The following is a 21,167-nucleotide window of genomic DNA, read 5'->3' as shown; positions in this document are numbered from 1 at the left end:
GTAGATTAATTTAGATGTCTGGAGTCTAGATTAATTTAGGTGTCTGGTCTACGGTCTGAATTAATTTAGGCATTTGGTCTGGGATCTAGATTAATTTAGGTATCTGGGGCCAGAATTTATTTAGGTGTCTGGTCTAGGTCTGAAATAATTTAGGTGTCTGGTCTGGGGCCTGAATTAATTCAGGGGTCTGGTCTGGGGTTTGAATTATTTTGGGTCTATCCAAAATCTGATGTCCCTCTTAGTACGTACTGTGGTATACCACATGGTAACAACATCTATAAAAGTATACCACAAAACTATGTAGTAAACCAGCACATGATTAGTACTATATATCTTTATCAGGTTAGGTTACGTAACCCAATAAATAACAAAGGCTGCCTGATAAAAACAATTAACTCCTTAATGACCGCCCACCGTCTTTTGACGGCAAGTGGTGCAGGTGCTTCGTCTACAGCGACGTCTTTTGGCGTCGCTGTAGAAGATGCTGATGAGCACTTTTGTGAGCGCTCATCCTCTAAGCAGGAGCTGTAACTTACAGCTCCTAATATTAGGGCAGCCTGCTAATTACAGTTGGGGTCGGAAAACATTTCAACCCCAGCTGTTGAAACCTTTGATCGCCGCGGTCCGTGACATGATCAAAGGGGAATCCCCTCTTTGATCTTGTCATCGGAAACCCACACAAAAATTTAACAAATTATATAAAAACAAATTGTCCGTCTTGCGCATCCAATTTTGATCTGTATTTTTCATAAGCAAGTGTGAATTAGCCCAAAGTTTTCATAGCGTTCTGGGTCAGATGCACAAGAAAAGGAAAGAGAATGACACTAATCAGAGAAGATGTCACCAGTAAGTCACTGATTTAAAGAGGTTCTATCAGCTATCCTGGCATGTCTATTATAGTAAATACTTGTATTCCCCATAAGAAAACAATTCTCTAGCATCTTTATTTAGAACTCAGTTGTATTATTCCTGCTGGAAATGTATGATTTAAGGTGGTTTTACACCAGTACATTTCTGCTGGTAAATGAATGCTGATCAAAGATAGCCCCAAAATCCTTGAGAACTCCGTGAGATAGAGAAACATGTCAAGGGGTTCTGAAACAAATTTTTGTAATCAATTATCTTCTCCCCTCCAGTAAATATTGCCTTGATTTGTGAGGCCATGTTCACACGGCTTATTTTCAGGTGTATTGTGGATCGCAAAATACTTGTATTACGCTTTGAAACATGTCTGCCAACAGCTTCCCATTGATTTATATGGACAGAGACATCAAGTGCTCCGTCCAGGATCTAAATCCCCGGCCACAAGGCGATTCCGCTCCTTCAGGGAGCTACAGTGGCGCTAGTAGATAGCAGAGCAAGGAGATACCTCCCTGCTCTGCTATAGTGTTCAATAGTATCTGCGTCCTAAGGACGCAGATACTATTGAATGTGGCGTCACTACCGCTGTAGCAGCCACAGCAGGTGCTAGCGGCGCCGCCGCCTCTATCGCTGCTACAGCGGTAGCGACGCCACTGAGAGTAGTGCCCGGGCGGAAAGGCAGCTGCTGAGTTGCCGGGCCCGGGCGCTTCTGAAACACAAGCAGGGGAGGGGAACCAGCGCAGCGCCCCCTTCCACCTGCTGGAGTGATGCACCCTGTGGGCCAGCCCAGACTGCAGCTGCCATTCAATCAAGTAGCGCTACAAAAAGTCTTTGTGTAGCTCAGGCCTAATTGACAACTTAGGCCCTCATCTTCTGATGGCAAACCAGAATGTATCCCACTGTATGCCATTCAGTGGGATATATTGCCCAGGGACTCTGGCCCTGGGGAAACTCTGGAAGTCATTGTACATATATGGACAGTGACGTCAGAAGCTTCCCCATGGCCGAAGTCCCCGGGCAGAGCATTAGCTAGCGCTAGAGTGGTTAGATATTTTTCCTGGTCATGTGATGGACTCAAATGTGCAGAACTAATTAGGTTAGGTCCCAGATGCAGAAAAAAATCTGCCTTTGAAAAACCACAGCAAATCTCTGCAACAGCCGCATGTAACACATTTTTGTGCTGTTAGGGCGGGTTCAGACATGGCGGAATTTCACTTAAATTCCGCTGCGGACACTCCGCAGCGTTAATCCGCAGCGGAGCCGTTTCTCCATTGACTTTCACTTTAATTTAGCAGTGTTCGTTTACACGATGCGTACAATTCCGCTGCGGAGCATAGGCTGCGGAGCGGAATTTGGTGTCCGCAGCATGCTCTGTCTGTTGCGGAGCAGTGGCGGACTGGTTGCGGACTCATGGCGGAATTTCTCCATTGACTTCAATGGAGAGTCAAAATTCCGCAATGAAGTCCGCAGATCTTATGTGTGCTGCGGAGCGTATTGTTTTTACTACCATGACATTTCTTCATTCTGGCTGGACCTATGTATTTCTAGGTCTACAGCCAGACTGAGGAAGTCAATGGGGCTCCCGTAATGACGGGAGCGTTGCTAGGAGACGTCTGTAAATAGTCACTGTCCAGGGTGCTGAAAGAGTTACGCGATCGGCAGTAACTGTTTCTGCACCTGGGACAGTGACTACCGATCTCAATATACATGTATCTGTAAAAAAACATATAAGTTCATACTTACCGAGAACTCCCTGCGTCTGTCTCCAGTCCGGCCTCCCAGGATGACGTTTCATTCTAAGTGACGGCTGCAGCCAATCACAGGCCAAGCACAGGCTGCAGCGGTCACATGGACTGGAGCGTCATCCAGGGAGGTCGGGCTGGATGCCGAAAGAGGGACGCGTCACCAAGACAACGGGCGGTAAGTATGAATTTCTTTGACTTTCACTAGGGAAAGTGCTGTCCCTTCTCTCTATCCTGCACTGAATAGGGAGAAGGGAAGCACTTTTCCTGCAGTCCGCAGCGGCCAGTCCGCATCAATTTTCTGCACATTTTGTGCAGATCCGCAGCCGTAATCCGCAACCCGGATTAGGTGCGGCATTGATGCGGACAGTTGCGGAGGAATTCCGCCATGTGTGGTCATGCCCTAAGAATCCATAGCAAATCTGCAACATAAATTTAAAATCTGCAGCATGCCCTAAAATCCGCAGAAGAAATATCCGCTACGTGAGAATTGACAATGGGTTTTTAAAAACCCCATTTACCCACATTGTACAGTACTTGCGGATTGTCAATGCAGAATCTGCACTGTAAATTCACGACAAACTCACCACCTCTGAACATGGCCTTACTGTTACAGTGTGTCTCTTCTAACGAGCCGTGTACCTGTGTGTCCATCACGTGACCAGAGCAGATTTTAATGAAGGTTAATATTGAATGACAGCAGGCAGAGATCTTGAAAACGGCTTTGAATTAATACAGAAAGTATATTGGAAAAACGTTTAACTTTTCAATATATTATGAATAAGCAATATTTACTGAAACTGGAACACTCCTTTAAATATAATGTGGACAGAGGTGTAGCTTGAAGCTTCTGGTCCCCAATGCAAAATCGGTAACAGGTTCCACACCTGCCATGTGCCATTTATAATACTGATGTCTTATGTGGCCACAGGGCCCAGGTTGCGATTGCTACCTCGGTATCCCCTATAGCTATGCCCCTGGGGAGCATTCTCATTATGCACGCTCAATTTTGTTTGCATCACTATATAGGGAAATTATTATGTATTCTAGTAGATGATTAAAGGTTCGTGTCCCCTTTAAGAAGGCACCTGTGTGGGCCCTAACCGATTCTGCTATTATGTCGGCTCTTTCAGCAACTCCTGAAATTATTGATATTAAAGGGAATTCTTACCTACAGATCCCTGTTATCTTTTTAGAAGCCTCTGTTCTATAAACGGATCAGATAATGCAGCGTTGGATCTCGCCATAAAAACCCTGGCAGACCAGTGTCTCTCAAGGCTTCATTATATTTCTGATGTACAAAACTAAGCTTGTATATTTAGAGTCTGACACTCTCACAAATCCAACGCCTCAGCCCAGAACATGTGTTAAAAGCAATTTTTTTCTTCTTCAACTGAACAAGTTTGAACAGAATACAGATGTAGCCGCGGCGGACGGTCGTTTGATCGCTGACCGGGAGGGCTCTGTTTTAAATACTGCATCTGACTATTGTTAACCCTTGCTTTAACCGTCCTCATGGGCAGCAGCGTTCCCCCCTTAGAAGGAGCACTGATTGAAATGCCCAACGAGATCTGCACTGTGTTCTTTATGTGACTAAAAGACATAAACTGTAAGATGACAGCAGGGAACAAACTCTTCCTATAAAGCGAATATTGGCGCCTTCTTTACCACTAATTTCACTGGAGACCAATACCCTAGAAATCCAGTAGCTGAAGCAGAAAATGAGCCATGAAATAATGGCCACAGATCAGTCTTTTTAATAATGATCTCTACCGAGCAGTATTAACGAGTCACTAACAGCGGAGAATTCTGCGCCGGCGAAATTTTTTATTTTTTTTCTTGAACTCGGGAAAAGCAACAGGACCTGAAGGAGCATTAATGGAGTGTTATGTTATAAGAGGTAAATAATGTAATAGAGTCTGGTAGGAGAGGAGCTGTCATACGGAAATTCTGCTGCTCGGGCTCCAACGTGTGAATATGAAGCCTGGAGCTATTTTTTATCACCCCTTTCAACAATTCCCACTTTCCTACTGATCTTTGTTTATACTGTTTACTGTGATAAAAAAAAAAAAAATGTTTTAGCCCATGTACAAACTTCAAAAGCAAAACTTTAAAAATGGAGAAATAAAGACAATGAGGTGTGAATTATAAATGACACTTGGAGGTTTGGGCGCAGATATGTAAAAAGTTTTTGCATAAGTGTAAATCATTAGGCCTCGTGCACACGGCCGCGGAGTGTCGTCTGCGGGCCGTCTGCAAATCGCGGACCGTGCAAACATTGATTTCAACGAGCCCGGACCGCAAATGCGGCCCGTATAATGACTTGTCTTATTTTTTTGCGGGCCGGGCCCCCGGGCAATGCACGGACCGTGGAAACCACGGTCGTGTGTATGGGCCCATAGAAATGAATGGGTCCGCAATTCATCCACATTTTTGCGTTTGTGCGTATGAGGCCTAATTGATCAAAGACGAATGAGTCAATATGGAAGGTACAAAGGGAGCAAAGTATTGTTTGATGCCTTCACCCATACATCTCTATTGCTGGGCTTGTCCAACGTAGATAACCCCTTGTCCGGTGTAGGTCTGTCAGAACTAGAATTATTTTGGTACTGTATGAAGTTATTATTTGAGGCCTGGTTTCCTTTCTTGAGTATAATAATATTAATATTACAAGTTATGTTACTATATTACTGTAGCTGGGTCGTTCATCCAGAGATTATTCTGATCACCATATTAGAGTCGGGAAGGAATTTTTTCCCTAAGATGAGGAAAATTGGATTCTGCCTCATGGGGTTTTTTGTCTTCTTCTGGATCAAGATTGCAGAATAATGGGCTGACCTGGATGGTCATTTGTCTTTTTTTGGCCTTACAAACTATGATAGTATGAGCCCTACTGCACTTTTTGGCCTCTCTTACCTCATTTATCTGCGTTGGGGCCTCCATCGCAAATCCGGGCAAAAATGGCAGACAAAATAGTGCAACATTTTTTTGTTTTGTCCGGTAAAATGACAGACACCATGGTGTAAAGCCGACGGAACCCATTTGCGCACCCAGATGTGCCATTACGTCCGGGTGTGGGGGGTGATGTTTGGAGCGCGCTCCATATGCTGCAGGTGTCGGCTGTATTTGACAGCGGACACCTGAGACTAACAGCCAGGAGCAGCGATCATGCTGCTCCTGGGTGTTTAACCCCTCAAATGCTGCGATCAATCGCGACCGCAGCATCTGAGGCGTTGAAAAGAGGGGGACGGCCCACTCTAACAGCTCATCGCCCCCCCGTCCGAGTGAGATCTGGGTATGACGACGGTTGTTATGGCCTTTACTCAACTTAACAGATGCCTGTAGAAATGACGATATACTGCAATACGTTAGTATTGCTGTATATTGTACCAGCGATCTAATGATCGCTGGTTCAAGTCCCCTAGGGGGGCTAGTAAAGTGTGTGAAAAGAAGTTAAAAAAAGTTTTTAGTACGGAAAAAAATAAAACATATTAAAAGTTTAAAAAAAAATATTTTTCGCATTTCCCCCCTAAAGTAATGTAAAAAAAAAAAAAAAAGTAAACAAAATTGGTATCGCTGCGTCCGTAAAAGTCTGAACTATTACAATATAGTGTTATTTAGCGCGCACGGTGAACGTCATAAAAAATAAAAAACACCAAAATTGCTGTTTTTTGGTCAACTTAGCTTTGCAAACAAATGTAATAAAAAGTGATCAAAAAGTTTTATGTACCAAAAAATGGTACCGATAAAAACTAAAGCTCGTCTCGCAAAAAATAAGCCCTGACATCGCTCAATCGGTGAAAAAATAAAAAATGTATGGCTCACAGAAGGTGGCGACACAAAACATTTTTTTTTTAACAAAAAGTTTATTATCAATAAAAGTAGTAAAATATTAAAAAAAACTATATAAATTTGATATCACCGTAATCGTATTGAGCCACAGAATAAAGTTGTCATTTTTACCGTACGGTGAAAGCCGTAAAAACAAAACCCAAACAACAATTCAGGAATCACAGTTTTTTCCATTTTCAGCCCGCAAATAATTTATTTTCAGTTTCCCCAGTACATTATATGGAACTATCAATGGTTCCAAAATAAACTAATACTCCTCCTGCAAAAAATAAGCCCCCACACCACACTATTGATGGAAAAATAAAGTTATGGCTCTTGGAATGCGGGGAGTGAAAAACGAAAATGAAAAATCAAAAAATGTCTTCGTCCCGAAGGGGTTAAAGTCTATAGGTCCTGTTAGGCCTAGATGGTGTCCATCATGTTACGGATTCAGTGCTTCTGGTATTCGTTGTTCTTCTCTTATGACGAAGCACAGCAATGGAAATACTAAGCGTAGATGTGGCACTATATACTGCTGTTATGTGTTCACTGTATAGTACTATTATGTAGGCACTATATGCAGTATTATATGGGGGCTGTATGGACTGTTCACAACACATTTGTGATGCATGTTCAGTGACCCCACCTGGAAAATATTCTGACATATAAGTCAAACATATAGCCTCCGACGTATGCAACTGTATGGCACATAGTTGAATGTGTTGCCCATTGACTCCCAATGTAAAAAAACCCATATACAATGTGGATTAAACTTTCAATACAGTGAACCTGCCTAAACACATAACAATAGGACAGTCTTTTGGCATTCATCGTGCCTATTTTATCACAAGGACACATTTGGTGTGTACATCTCGAGCGTTTCCCAGTGTATACAACAAACATACACTGCAAACGTGGCATGAACAGAGCCTTATTTGACATTATATGGTGGCATTATTACTGGACTATATGGCATGTTATTAATGTAGTATTATGGTACCATTATTCTCTGTTTCCCACCTTTTCTCCCCCCCCCCGTTTACAGGCCCCCCCAGACCTCGATACAGGATATGAGTATGTGCCTTGTTTACCTCAACATACCTTAACAGGGAAATTTGCAAGAGTTTGCCCAAACTGGCCCAAAAAGGTTTCATAGCATAGATTCTCTGGTGGACCCCGGCTCTGAAACAACAAAATACCAAATGTCCAACGAAGAAACCCCCAATTAGAGTTGCCATTGGAACCAATTCTACTAGTCTTTATCTTATAGGTTCCTTTACTAATAACCTATTGGAGTCTATTAATAAAATGTCCTGTACGGGCAATAATAAAAATAAAGTTTATGGTCCAATTTCTGTAAAGATGGATATGGGCTTTCAGAATTTTTTCTTCTTGTGGACCCAAGGCATTCCAGGCTGATGCTGCACAATACCCCCGATAACAGTGAAATAAACCAAACCTCTATAACAGTGCTTGTCATAGGAACCTCATGACAGTGACAGCCACAGGACCCCCATAATATAATTTTTCTAAAACTCATGTCAATTGTTAAAGTTCCATATGGAATCTACTTATATCCGTCTACATTGGCCAATAGTATAAAATCGATCACACCACCATAAGGGCAATACAAGCTATACAAGATCTGGCTATGATATTAAGAGAAAAGTCGACTCCTAGCCTCTTCTCATAATTCATCTTCTGGTGTATCATTTAAAATGTTAGTATGTAAATCCTTAATGAGCCTCTAAGTGAATCTGAAATGCAATTCATTAAGCAACTTAGTGCTAAGTCAAATGTAACAGACATGAAAAATGCCTTTTCATTAGTTCCCATTGGCTTCACTAAATTCAAACTCGTAAGCCATCTGATATGTGGCGGTGAATTAATATTATGTCCAGTGCCTGCCATTGAGATCAAGTCCATGGTAACGTCTTGGGTTTGGAGGTGGTCATCTTGTAATTTATAATTTAAATTGGAGAATGCTTTAAGGAAACCGATTTGTAGTTGTTGAAGTGAATCCTTTTAATTTTGATTTATAAGACGGATTTTTACACAGTGGGAGCAGCTCCGAAATCTACTTTTATTTCTGCTTCAATAACATCCATTTTTCTATCTCCATGCACCAATGCAGCCATGCACTTTCTACTAGAAGTAAAACTTTTTCAAAGTAGAATCTAAAGTAGGCCTTAGACATTGGGGTTAAGTCTGCCGCCTCAAGGAAAGACTATTCTAAGCCCATAGTCCCAACAACATATCAGACATTTATCGACCAAGTCCTTTGAAGTGACATCTCCCTAGACATTCAAGTGTCTCTAATACCAATTTTTTGCTTAGGAATACAGATACTGAATGACAAATGGCTGGAATTTTCCAAGTAGTTTGATCCCTTTTTTTTTATGGTGGAGTACCTAGGAGGGAAGAAATTCCACAAACTGACTTGTTACAATGGTGGCGTCCTACTACGGTACCACATGGGAAATCAGTGATCTCTTTACAATGACCCATTCTTTCACAAATGTTTGTAAAGGCGACTGCATGGCTAGTGCTGAATTTTCTACACCTGTGGCAATGGGACTGAATGAAACACCTGAATTCAATGATTAAGAGGTGTGTCCCAATACTTTTGTCCATGTAATGCATATGTTAATGGTGAGCTTTACCTCTCTGCAAGCATACACATGATGATTTTTGACCAATACTTTTATCTATCATGCAACAGGAGCAGCCTAGTGCTTTAATTTAATTTTTAAGGGCACTTTGCAGCCAGCTTTTGTTTTATTTCCTGGGGGGGGGGGGGGGGGGCGATTAACTTATAGGCACAATAGGCTGAAGGGAAAATTTTTAAACAGTGTGCATTCATATATGAATTATGGATATTTTTAGGTTAATTTTGTACTTGCTGTAAGGGTATGTGCACACGGCCTATTTACGGACGTAATTCGGGCGTTTTTGCCCCGAATTACGTCTGAAAATAGCGCCTCAATAGCGCTGACAAACATCTGCCCATTGAAAGCAATGGGCAGACGTTTGTCTGTTCACACGAGGCGTATATTTACGCGCCGCTGTCAAATGACGGCGCGTAAATAGACGCCCGCGTCAAAGAAGTGACCTGTCACTTCTTTGGCTGTAATTGGAGCCGTTATTCATTGACTCCAATGAATAGCAGCGCTAATTACGGCCGTAATTGACGCGGCGTTCAAGCGCCTGCACATGCCGGTACGGCTGAAATTACGGGGATGTTTTCAGGCTGAAACATCCCCGTAATTTCAGCCGTAACGGACGCCCTCGTGTGAACATACCCTTAGAGTGAGAGAAGAACACCCATGGAGGGACAAGGGGCAGACTGAAGAGAGTGCTAAATATTGTTGATGAGAAGAGCACTGTTAAAGGACAGGTGTGGCGAAAAATATTTTTTTTATATCAATTTGCTTTTAGTGTTTTATTTAAAAAAAAAATATTTATTTGTGTGTTTGTGTTTTACTTTTTTATTTTCTAACTTTTTCTTCCCCATGGGGGCTGCCATTTTTTTTTTCATCTCTGTATGTGTCGATTAACGACACATACAGAGATGGAATACGGCACATACATCCCCATAGAGAATGCGAACGGGAGCCGTTCCATTCACTATGGTGTACGCCGTCTGTGTGGGAACGGCGCATGCGCCGCTCCCACACAGTACAAATGGAAGGTCTTCGGCCGAGCGACATCCGGCGCCATTTTCTTGTGGACCGGAAGCCGCGGCTGGACAGTAAGATTACTACTTCCGGTCGCGGCTACCGGACATAAGTTCTGAAGCAAGCACTAGGAGCGGAGGGAGCAGACCGAGTGGACGGACCGGAGGGAGCGGCGGCGGCAGGAGCAGGTAAGTTATGTCTGTGTTTGTTCGTGTTTTACTGTGTGATTAGCACTGTATGTAAACCTACTACACTGTGTATTCGCTCAAAAAATGGCGACACACAGTGTTGGAGTTTTGAGCACACTAGAGCGAGTGTGTCTTCTCAAATTTTGCAGCATAAAGCAATGTGGTTGCTTTACCCCATGCCAATGCTGCAATTTTGGGAATTGCTCCATCTAGTGACCAGCACGGGGAAATGTTATAAATTAGAATCTAATTTATAATATTTCCTGACTCTTGAGAAAATTAAAAAAATTAGAACAATGTTTAATCATTTATACACTAACTAACAAAAAAAATAGAAAAAAATTTCTAGCGACACATTCCCTTTAAAGGACTAATATTTAGTGGGTCACTCACTGTGGGATAGGCGTGTCCCCCATTATTACTACCTCCTTTTACGAGGGTCACTAGGGTTATGCCTAGCTTCCCTACCTTTTTCTTTGTATAACGCTATCTATTTGCCTGCTACTAAGTGTGCATGCAGTGATTCACGACACAATTGTATAGTAAATAAAATCAAGATTTATTAACTAATATTAATCATACTTAGATATTAAACACGAAATACACAACAGTAAATATTCACGGTATAGTATCAGTATACCGCAATACACATAATAACTTAATATGTATTGAGTATACTAATACTACACGCGGCACAGAATTAGTATAATATATTACAATACTATCCTAATACCCACCCACGTACCTAAACATACATATAAAATACAGCACACTCACGCTTGCTTCTATGTCCCACCACCACCTGATTCTAACTGTCCCTTTAAGGGGTTGATTAACAAAAAGGGGTGTAGGGAAAGAGAGTTGCAGCTGTATGGCAGTGAATGGGTTAACATCCTTAGCTGCTAATGGCAGTGAATGGGTTAACGTCCTTAGCTGCTAATGGCAGTGGAAGGGTTACAGTAGGGAGGTTTTGGTAATGTAGGGTTAATACAGATTCTGCTGTAGTGCTAGGATAGGAGGGGGTTAATGGGCAGGTCAGGGCTATGAAAAGTTAGGGGAAAATATCAGGGGAAAATGTGCAAAGCGTTAACCAGGGAACATGCTCATTGTCCAGGGGTAGAAAGGGTTAACCAGGGAAAAGGGTTAGCCAGAGTAATGCTCGTTGTATAGGGGGAGATAGGGTTAACCAGGGGAAAGGGTTAACCATGGGAATGCTCGTTGTATAGGGGGAGATAGGCTTAACCAGGGGAAAGGGTTGGCCAGGGGAATGCTTGTTGTACAGAGGGGATAGGGTTAACCAGGGGAAAGGGTTAACCAGTGGAATGCTCGTTGTATAGGGGAGATAGGGTTAACCAGGGGAAAGGGTTAACCAGTGGAATGCTCGTTGTATAGGGGGAGATAGGGTTAAGTGCATCTGCTGCTGCTGCACGCGGTTTATAGGGGAGGTAAGTGAGGGAGAGGAGAGGTGGAGGATGAGAGTTACGTGCAGCTGCTGCTGCACGTTGAGAAGAGGGGGGGAAAGATACTTAGTATTTTCGTCGGTGGGTGTGAGTGTTCGTGCAGGGAACTGGAGAGGAGAGCTCCTTCATTGGTGGTGGGAGCGGGAACACAGAGAGAGCTCAGGAGGCCTGCTTGTCTTTTTAAACCCTCTCCATGCACTCATGCACATGCAGGGGAGGGGGCAGGCCATGGGAACCTCCTGTGACGTGGGATACAATACAAAATGTGTCCACTGTTTATGGCCCCCCCCCCCAGATGGTAGGAGACAAGACGATCAAAGGAAATCTTCAGATTGTAAACAAGACAATGCAGCCGACTGTCTTATCTCATTACTTGGTTCACTTTCCCATGGGCATATGTGTAAATACAAACCCATGTCTGATGGGACAATAGATAAACATATACACACACACACATATATATATATATATATATATATATATATATATATATATATATATACATACATAAATATATAAAATAATGTAACAGTCGCTGCACCTAGTTCAGCCCCGACTCCAGTCCCCTGTTCCTCCTCACCAGCACTTCTGCCGTGAGGAGGTGCCGCATAGAACGGAGCTTGGGCATCACACTGCCACTCACTCACAGAACTGTATGGGAGATACGGAAAGAGACAGGCTCAGTGAGACTCCCAGTGATCTAACATTTATCACCTATCTTTTGGATAGGCGACAAATGTTGCTTTTTTTACTTGAAACCCCTAATTTTAGTACTTTAAAATAGGCAATATAATCATTAGATGTTGATGACCTTTTGTAGACTGTATACCTAGTCAGGGGATGTAAATAAAAGTAAGAGTGGGCCCCAGACAAAAGTTTAAATTGGGGCCCTTGTGTTGCTAGTTAATTCCACACATCCACAACTAACTGGGATGGGAGGATTTGCCTCCACTCCTTTCGATCATCCTTGGGTTAATTCCTCACACAATTGTAGGACCTGTAGATGGGGCTTCCTGCATGGGTTCTCATCACCCATTAAAATAAAACCTGCAGGCAACCTGGTGTGGGCTCTCTCTCCATTGGTTCTATAGTGGCTTCATGGTCTGCCCCTTGTACAAAGTGATCCCTTTTACACGAGCAAATGATCAGGCAAGCTAGTGTTCATATCAACGCTTGTTGCCGATCATTGTCCTGTATAAACAGGGCAACGATCAGTCAATGAATGGGGAAACGATTGTTCATCGCCTGATCGCATCTTTTATGCAGCTAAAAAAATTATTGCTAGTCAGCAGCACACCTCCCTATGTAAACAGGGAGATGTGCAGCCGACATGATGAAAATGAATCGGGACGAGCGATCGGAGTAATGATCGTTTGTCCCCATACTAAAGGATAAAAAGTGCTGGAGCAACGAGCGCTGTTCCACAAGCTGTATTGTCGATTGGGACTTGTTTTAAAAGTTGTGAACACGGGTGATATCTGCCCTATAAATACCACCTTTATGCCCCTTAACGTAAACCTGTGAACTATGGACTTTGACCCACAATCATTAAAGGATTTCCGAACAACTAGGGCCGATCTTAAGGGTTAGTGCAGTCACGAAGGAGACATCACCAGTAACTACTGAAAGGGGGTTCACTGGCCCTGTTGGCCTGAGCTCCTACAGTTTATACTCTAATCTCACATTTGGTGCCCAAACTTATGGAAAGGCAACTCCACAGATAGCTGCTCCACTCTCTAGTTTATAGTTTGGTAGTGTTCTTCGGGCACTATATGGTACGCCATAATGGAAGGGGCATTCATAAGATGTTGTGAATCGGGCTCCAAGCAACTATCTACATCTTCCATGCTCTATACCACCAGTAGTGTCCATGCACTAAATCAATGCTGTAAACACATGTTTATTTTTGTAGGACATGGCACATTTTAGCATTTTTTTGCCAAGACGTCTAAATCGTCGGGTTATTGTGGTGTGACTGTAGCCTTCTCTAATTCTACTGTAAGCGGTAGATCTCCATCCACATTTTCTTTCTGTTGGTAAATTTTTCATCAATATTTCATTTGCTATGTGTATTAGAATAGGCAAAAAAAAAAGAAATCCGCTAACATTGAACACGTTTTTTCCCTTTAATCCTTTAATGTTCGTCTGATCAAAGTCCGGGCTTTAAATCTGCAAAGTTTGTAAAAAAAAAATCCACTGTTCTAGAAATACCCCTGTTAATAATTCTTTGTGAACCAATTTCAAAGACTTTCTCCTGCCTGAGCTTTATACTCATTTAATATTCTTCCTTTTTAGTTTACAACTGGCCATTTTGCAGTGAAAAGGCAAACAAAACGTATTTTTCTTTGCTCTCCATAGGCCTCTCGCAGGTTCATTATGGTTTCATAACCTACCACACTTCTGCGGGTCCCAGAGAGCCTGCACAGTAATAATTCAGTCAATATCAATGTAATCATTGCACATTGTAAGTCTAATTGCTGCGTTCCTTTTTCCCCACAAACTTTCATCGCTGGTAATATCATTCTTTGCTCTTTATATATTATAATCCAGTTGTGTAGATAAGACTAAAAATATTTTCCTTTATAACTTGAAGTCCTATTCATTTTATGTGTGTTGTAACAAGCTGGAAGGCAGTGCTCCAAAACAATTTACTCTAGAACCGTTCCTTATAGTTAAGCTATGGGACATAAGAATATGGGCCTCAATTCAACATCTGTAACAGGGTCCCCCACCTACCATGGTGGGTGAGCTGGAAAGGAGTCTCCGAGGGCGCTGCTGCACATGGATAGGACCGAAAGGACACGAACTTCGGAGTGATGATAATAAATAGAGTTTATTGGTAATATGACTACGCGTTTCAATGCCGTACCGGCATCTTCATCAGGTGACCTGATGAAGATGCCGGTACGGCATTGAAACGCGTAGTCATATTACCAATAAACTCTATTTATTATCATCACTCCGAAGTTCGTGTCCTTTCGGTCCTATCCATGTGCAGCAGCGCCCTCGGAGACTCCTTTCCAGCTCACCCAGCATATTCTTCGCGGTCTTTCATCTGAATCACCAGCCTTGAGTCCTGGCAGCAGCAGCACCTCATCTCTCCATTGCTTTTTTAACATCGTTACCAGGTGAGTATCACTCTTCTCATCTACCAACTTTTTTACCTGGGTAACCTGCACTATGTGGCGCCGTGTCTTTTGCTTCATCTCATCCACCTACCATGGGGCATTTATAACACTGGTGTCTTTTTTATGAGCCAGAGGGACCTTTGGGCCTCTTCATGCACCGAGACCCAGATGTGATTGTTACCTCTGCCACGCTGCTCTAAGGTATACATTGTAAGAAGAGGGCCACATAATACATTCAAGATGGGCCCCTTTATTACTGGTGTCACTTGTTGCCCCATTTCACCATCCAACTAGGTTTGTCCTATGGCTTATACTGGGAGGGACAGTGATTTATGTTCACAGTTCTTGAAAAAAGAAAAACCTAAATAAAAAAAGGATGTTATGTGGGGCAAACAGCTCCTAATCGTGATATAATAATGAGCTTTATAATGTATTATTTGCCTCAGGTGTTTTACTCACTAGAAAAAAACAAAAACAACAGTGTGATGTTAATTTTTTGGAGACCAAAAATTATGAGTTAATCTCAAAATATTTCTAGTTCTTGAGTATTATAGTGTTTCCATAGTGATGTCTCTCTATAACAGCACACCAAGGGGTCAGTTATGGTACTGCAATTAAAAACATATATTTTTTAAAGGGTAAATATAATCATCATTTAAAAAGTTTATTATAATGCATGAATAGTGCAAAGTAACAGGATGCTAAGTATGTTCCATCGGTGCATTAAAATATATCTACCAATAATGTGCAACTGGTAATCAAAGGTTGTGTCCACAAACCTCAGCAATGTCCGATTCTGACTATATAATTTGACTAAATAACAAAAAAAAGTAAAAGATACCTATCTATTATTATAATATTTTGACCACTGTTCATACAGTTGTGTGAAAAATACAAGTACTATTGCAAAATTATTGTGGATAATACCTGGCGCCAAGGATCACACAGGACTAGAAAAAAAAATTAAAAATGTTTTTCCCAGAAGCAGCGCCACTTTTGTCCATGGACTACGTCTAATATGGCAGCTCAGCCTCTTTCAAGTGAATAAGACTGAGCTGCAGTACCAGATACAGCCATGGACAAGAGTGGCACTGTTTCTGTGAAAAAAAAAGCAGACGTGTCGAATTCCATACAACCCCTTTAAATACCATTAAAGAAGATATATATTAATTAGTTGAAATGCATAGTTTATATGATTTTATACTTAATGAGTATTCATATTAGAGAAGGTAACAATAGTATCCTGTCTCTTTATTTAGAGGGAAAATGGATACCTGCAGAACTTATAAATTTCACTAATAAAAATGAGAAAACTGTATCTTTGCCCATTAAAAAAGTGTAGAAGCAGCAGGAACGCCAATTATGCCTGAAAGGGTAATTACGTTTTTCCATAATAAAATATAACTTCTCTTTCAGACGTGTTGTGTGCTATTATATTATGCCCGATGCAGACTTTGTGTATTAGCTTGAAGGAGATGGCATAACATTTTTTCTATCTCTGGGTCAGAGCGAGTGTTATACAAAACTATAGTGCAATTGTCCTTTTCTTTCTATGTGAAATGTGACCATCAAAGAAATATCTTTCTTTCCATTTTCTCCAAAGTATGCGGTATTATAATCTCCACAGGCAATAAAGCAGATACAATTGTTGTCACACTGAGCTGCGAGATTGTGCTGTGATATGCTTGGAATACTGTGAGGTGTATGTGTCACCTGCTTTAGTTGCTACTCTCGTATTCTGAGGAGACATTGACAAAGGGTGTAAGAAAAATACAGACTATATGTTTCATTCCGAAAAAAAATATACATATTTTTTTTTCAGAAAGTAACAATGCTATGCAGGAAATTAATTAAATTCCTTCCATTGGTAAAGAACGCTAAGGATATCATAAGCTATGGTTGTGTGATTTGGCTATAATAAGAATATACCTGCTTTGCATCAGCTTTTATTAAAGGGATTGTCTCATTACAGAGCCACCTCTACTGTGATCACCATTGGTCAGGACTCAGAGACCCCCAGCAAAGTGCTGGGGGTAACTGTTGTCGGCTGATTCACTTTGCTGTGTCTATAAATTCCATGGAGTTTAAATTGAGTGGTAAGCGGGTATGCTTAAAGGGGTATTTCCATCTCACATAATTGCCATCACTTTCTTATTGGCGGGGGTCCGACTGCCACGACTTCCACGGATTCTGAAAGTGAAGGGCCTCTTTCCAATTTTTCTCAGCACAACTGCACTCCTGGCCTCCCATTGTGCACAAAAGTGCAGCACAGCCCTATTGAATTAAATAGGGCCATGCTGCAGTTCCCTTTACAGCGCGCTGTGCTGGAAGATGTTAAAAGGGCTGCAGCACTTTAGCAGTGCTGTAGCCCCTTTGTTCTCAGGGACAATGTGGGTCCCAGCAGAAAGACCCTCCAACTGATCAGAAAGCTCCTTTCTAGTGAACATGGAGCCCCCAAATCTACATGGCGACTTAGGCCGCAACATAGTTCGCACATTTAAAGATCACTGTGTCACGCTGGGCACATAATGTAGTAATGTAAGTGAATCTAGTTACGTTGTGACCAGAAATTCAAACTTGGGCTTTGTCTGATGGTTCTCTGGCTAGAAGGCAGCTCGCTAAAACAAACACTTTTCCCACTGCTGTGTCTGTAATGGAGACCAAACAAGACTAAAGGCCATTTTTACACTCGCCAATTTTCGGTAAACGGGCGTTCATAGAACACTCGCTGCCGATAATTGCTCTGTGTAAACTGGGCAGCGATCAGCAGACGAATGAGAAAACACTCATTCATCTGCTGATCGTATTGTTTTAAAAAAGTGAAATATTATCATTGTCGGCAGCACTTCTCCGTGTATACAGGGAGACGCGCTGCCGACATGATAATAATTTATCTGGACGAGCGATCGGAGTAATGACCGCTCGTCCTCATCCATGGCTCCATGTGACAGGGGCAAACGAGCGCCGATCAATGATGTCTCGTTGGTCGGCGCTCATTGCACCGGCCAAAATTGGCCAGTTTAAGAGGACCTTTAACCTCTAAAGGAGATATGTTAGTTGAAGCAGTTATCACAAGGCAGTTATTTTTGTGAGGTTCCCATTAGTAATCCCAGACATTAGAGAATGCTACAGTCAGCCTCTTCCCAGCATGTAATAGTAATACCCTTAAAGGGGTTATCCAGGATTTCAAAATTGATGGTCTATCCATGAAAACGATGAGGAGTACGAGCGACACGGACCGATCAATCAGCTGAACATCGCAGGTACCGAGAGTCGAACCTCCACTGATCATATATTGATGGCCTCTCCTGAGGAAAGTTCATAAATTTTGAAATCCTGAATAACCCTTTTTAAATAGATGGAGCAAAAGACTGCAGTAAACTACATGGCAAATGTAGATAAGACAGAGCCCTGAAGTAATAGACTAGTAGCAGCAGGGACTTCCTTTATGATGTGATTGCCATGTTATTAATTGGCATGACTGTGACGACTTCTCATTCTTTCATATGGAATAGAGTAGTCGTTTTCAGAGTAGAATCAATAGTATAACTTCTATGTAATTGTGATAAATCTCACGAACGCCAATTTTCTTCTCCTTTTATTCCAGTTAAATTATCAGAATAAGTATTCCTGACCACAACGTCACCTGTATGATACATTTTTAAGCAGTTTTCCTCATCTGCGGGCTCCATTTCTAATTGTCAGCTTTTCCTGAGCTCAGGTCCAGAAGGGTAATGTTGACGTATGATGTTCTCCCTCACTCAGGAGCACTGCACTCAGTCCCCAGCCCAATGTGCCTGCTTCTAATAAAATAGTAGAGGGTCCTGATCAGTACCATGGGTTCGTTCCCTATGATCTCCCAGACAGATCTGGTGTTGCTTCATGGGACCTGAGATCTAGAAGCCTATCCCTACCGCCCCCACCCCAGGCACACATAGACAGACACAGCAGCAACTGAGTAAGGCTTCGTTCACATCTGCAATAGGGTGCCGTTTCGACGTTCCGTCTGAGCTTTCCTTCGGAATGGGACCCTGACTGACACAAACGGAAACCAAAGGAAACAGGACCCTAGCGCAGATGTGAATGAAGCCTAACACATTATAAAGAAGATTTTACACTGAAAAGACTGAGCAGAGCAGGTCTGAATAAAGCAATGGTAGTAAAATTATCTAAGAATGGGTTCACACGTCACGTCAAAATGCGTTTTTGCCATAAATCGCGGGAAATCCATGCCATTTTGCGGCAATTTCATACATCAGTCTTAAAATAAAGAGTGCTGGAGTAAAATGTGTCTAAATTAATTAGAGACACACACCTCTTAATAAATAAGGCACATCTCTGACTGTCCATGCTCCTGAAAGTGAAATCTTCATCTGCTTTAGCCTGGTATCCATTTCTGCAAAAATGTATGCTACTTTTTGGCGTGAATTAAAGTATATGTTTTGGGTTGTAGGTGACCCCATTAATTCCAATAGCCCCCACCACTTTAAAAAGTAAATTGCAGAGGTGGCGTAAAAGCATTAAAATTTCAAATGTTCAGAAGGAAAAAAAGCTCCTTTTACATGGGCCGTGAAAATGAGCGCCGATCAACAAGACAGCTCATTGCTCGGCGCTCGTTAGCTCTTTTCACAAGAAGCATTAATTGGTTATATATGGGGACGAGCATTAAAGGGTAACTAAACATTCAACAAACTTCTGACATGTCATAATGACATGTCAGAAGTTTTGATTGGTGGGGGTCCAAGCACTGAGACCCCCACCAATCGCTAAAACGAAGTGCTCGTGTGAGCGCTCAGCCGCTTAGTTTCTGTTTGACTTTTTCTGGAAAGCCGATGTATCTGAGTACAGATTCATAGACTTTCTATTGAGCCCGTACTCCGATACATTGATTTCTGGAAAAAGCCGAACAGAAAAGTGGCTGAGCACTCACATGAGCATCTGCAGCTTCGTTTTAGTGATTGGTGGGGATCTCAGTGATCAGACCCCCTCCATTCAAAACTTCTGACATGCCACTATGACATGTCAGAAGTTTGTTGGACGTTTAGTTACCCTTTAATTACTACGCTTGCTTGCCCCCCATGCATTTGCATCATGTTGGCAGCACGTCTCCCTGTTTACACAGGGAGATGTGCTGCCGACAACAATAATATTTAGTGCTGCATAAAAGATGCGATCAGCTGCTCGTGCTTGCATTCCAGCTATGTGGAAGCTGTCACGAAGGGTCTGAGGACCCACTGGGCCGTACCACCTTGGCGGTAAGGCAGCTGGCCAACAGGGCGCAGGTGGAAGTCTATAGTTCGTATAGGCACCTGTGGCAGCTCAGACAGCAGCAGGGCAGGCTCAGCTGGGACTAGGCAGCAGGCAGACGTCAGGCGAGGTGAAGCAGGTCAGACGTGGATACAGCACGACACGACTTTGGCACAGCCCAGTGCTCGACCAGGAAGGTATGGAATGCTAGGAACAGGAACTGGAACAGGTACAGGTAACACACTAGGAGGCCATCACATAGACAGACTAGGAATACACAACAAAGCTCAGGCATGGGAGGATGGGGCTGGGACCTTCTTATAGCCCAGGGTGCTTTGAAGCAATCAGCTCAACTACCAACATGCGTGCGCTCTGGCTTCTCAAGTCTGGACTGAGCTCGTGACCGCACCCTGGTGGTCACTGTGGAGCAGGACGGCCGTATGTACAGACATGTCTTCAGAGAAGGGCGTCGACTGGATTGAAGGAGTTCGTGGTTAGCGACCACGGACGTTACAGAAGCAGGTCGAACAACCCACGATGCGCCTTTGGTTTCAGAAGATCCAAAAACTGAAACGCATGGAAGAGCTCACAACATCCATACGGGACTCTCATGATAAATTCATGTGATCTTGGTCTACCTGGGTAAGCTTTGAGAACTCTTTGGAGTATATCTCCTTGCTGTCTTAATACCATAATCAATATGGGACGGAGGTTTATTGGTTGGATGCTGAGGAGTGTTCCCTTCCTCGCCCCCCTTCTTCACCCCCTCTCTTTCTACCTTTCTTCTCGCTCTCCACCTCCTCTCCATATTCTTCCCCATCCTCTCCTTCTGGAGGTCTCTGCCAATATTGCTCAGTTGGACTTCTAGGATGATTGGTGTTGCCTCTTTTCCTGCTTCTTTTGTTTTATGTGTTCACTTGTTAAAATTGTATATCATCAAGTTATGAATCTATATATGCTTCTACTACTTGTAATAAAAACAGATTAAAAAAAAAAAGATGCGATCAGCCAATGAACGAGCGTTTGCCCATTT

This window comes from Rhinoderma darwinii, chromosome 9 (genome assembly GCF_050947455.1).
Source record: "Rhinoderma darwinii isolate aRhiDar2 chromosome 9, aRhiDar2.hap1, whole genome shotgun sequence".
NCBI classification, from domain to species: Eukaryota; Metazoa; Chordata; class Amphibia; order Anura; family Rhinodermatidae; genus Rhinoderma; species Rhinoderma darwinii.
The sequence above is the reverse complement of the archived record's forward strand: the minus strand, read 5'-3'. Positions refer to the sequence as shown.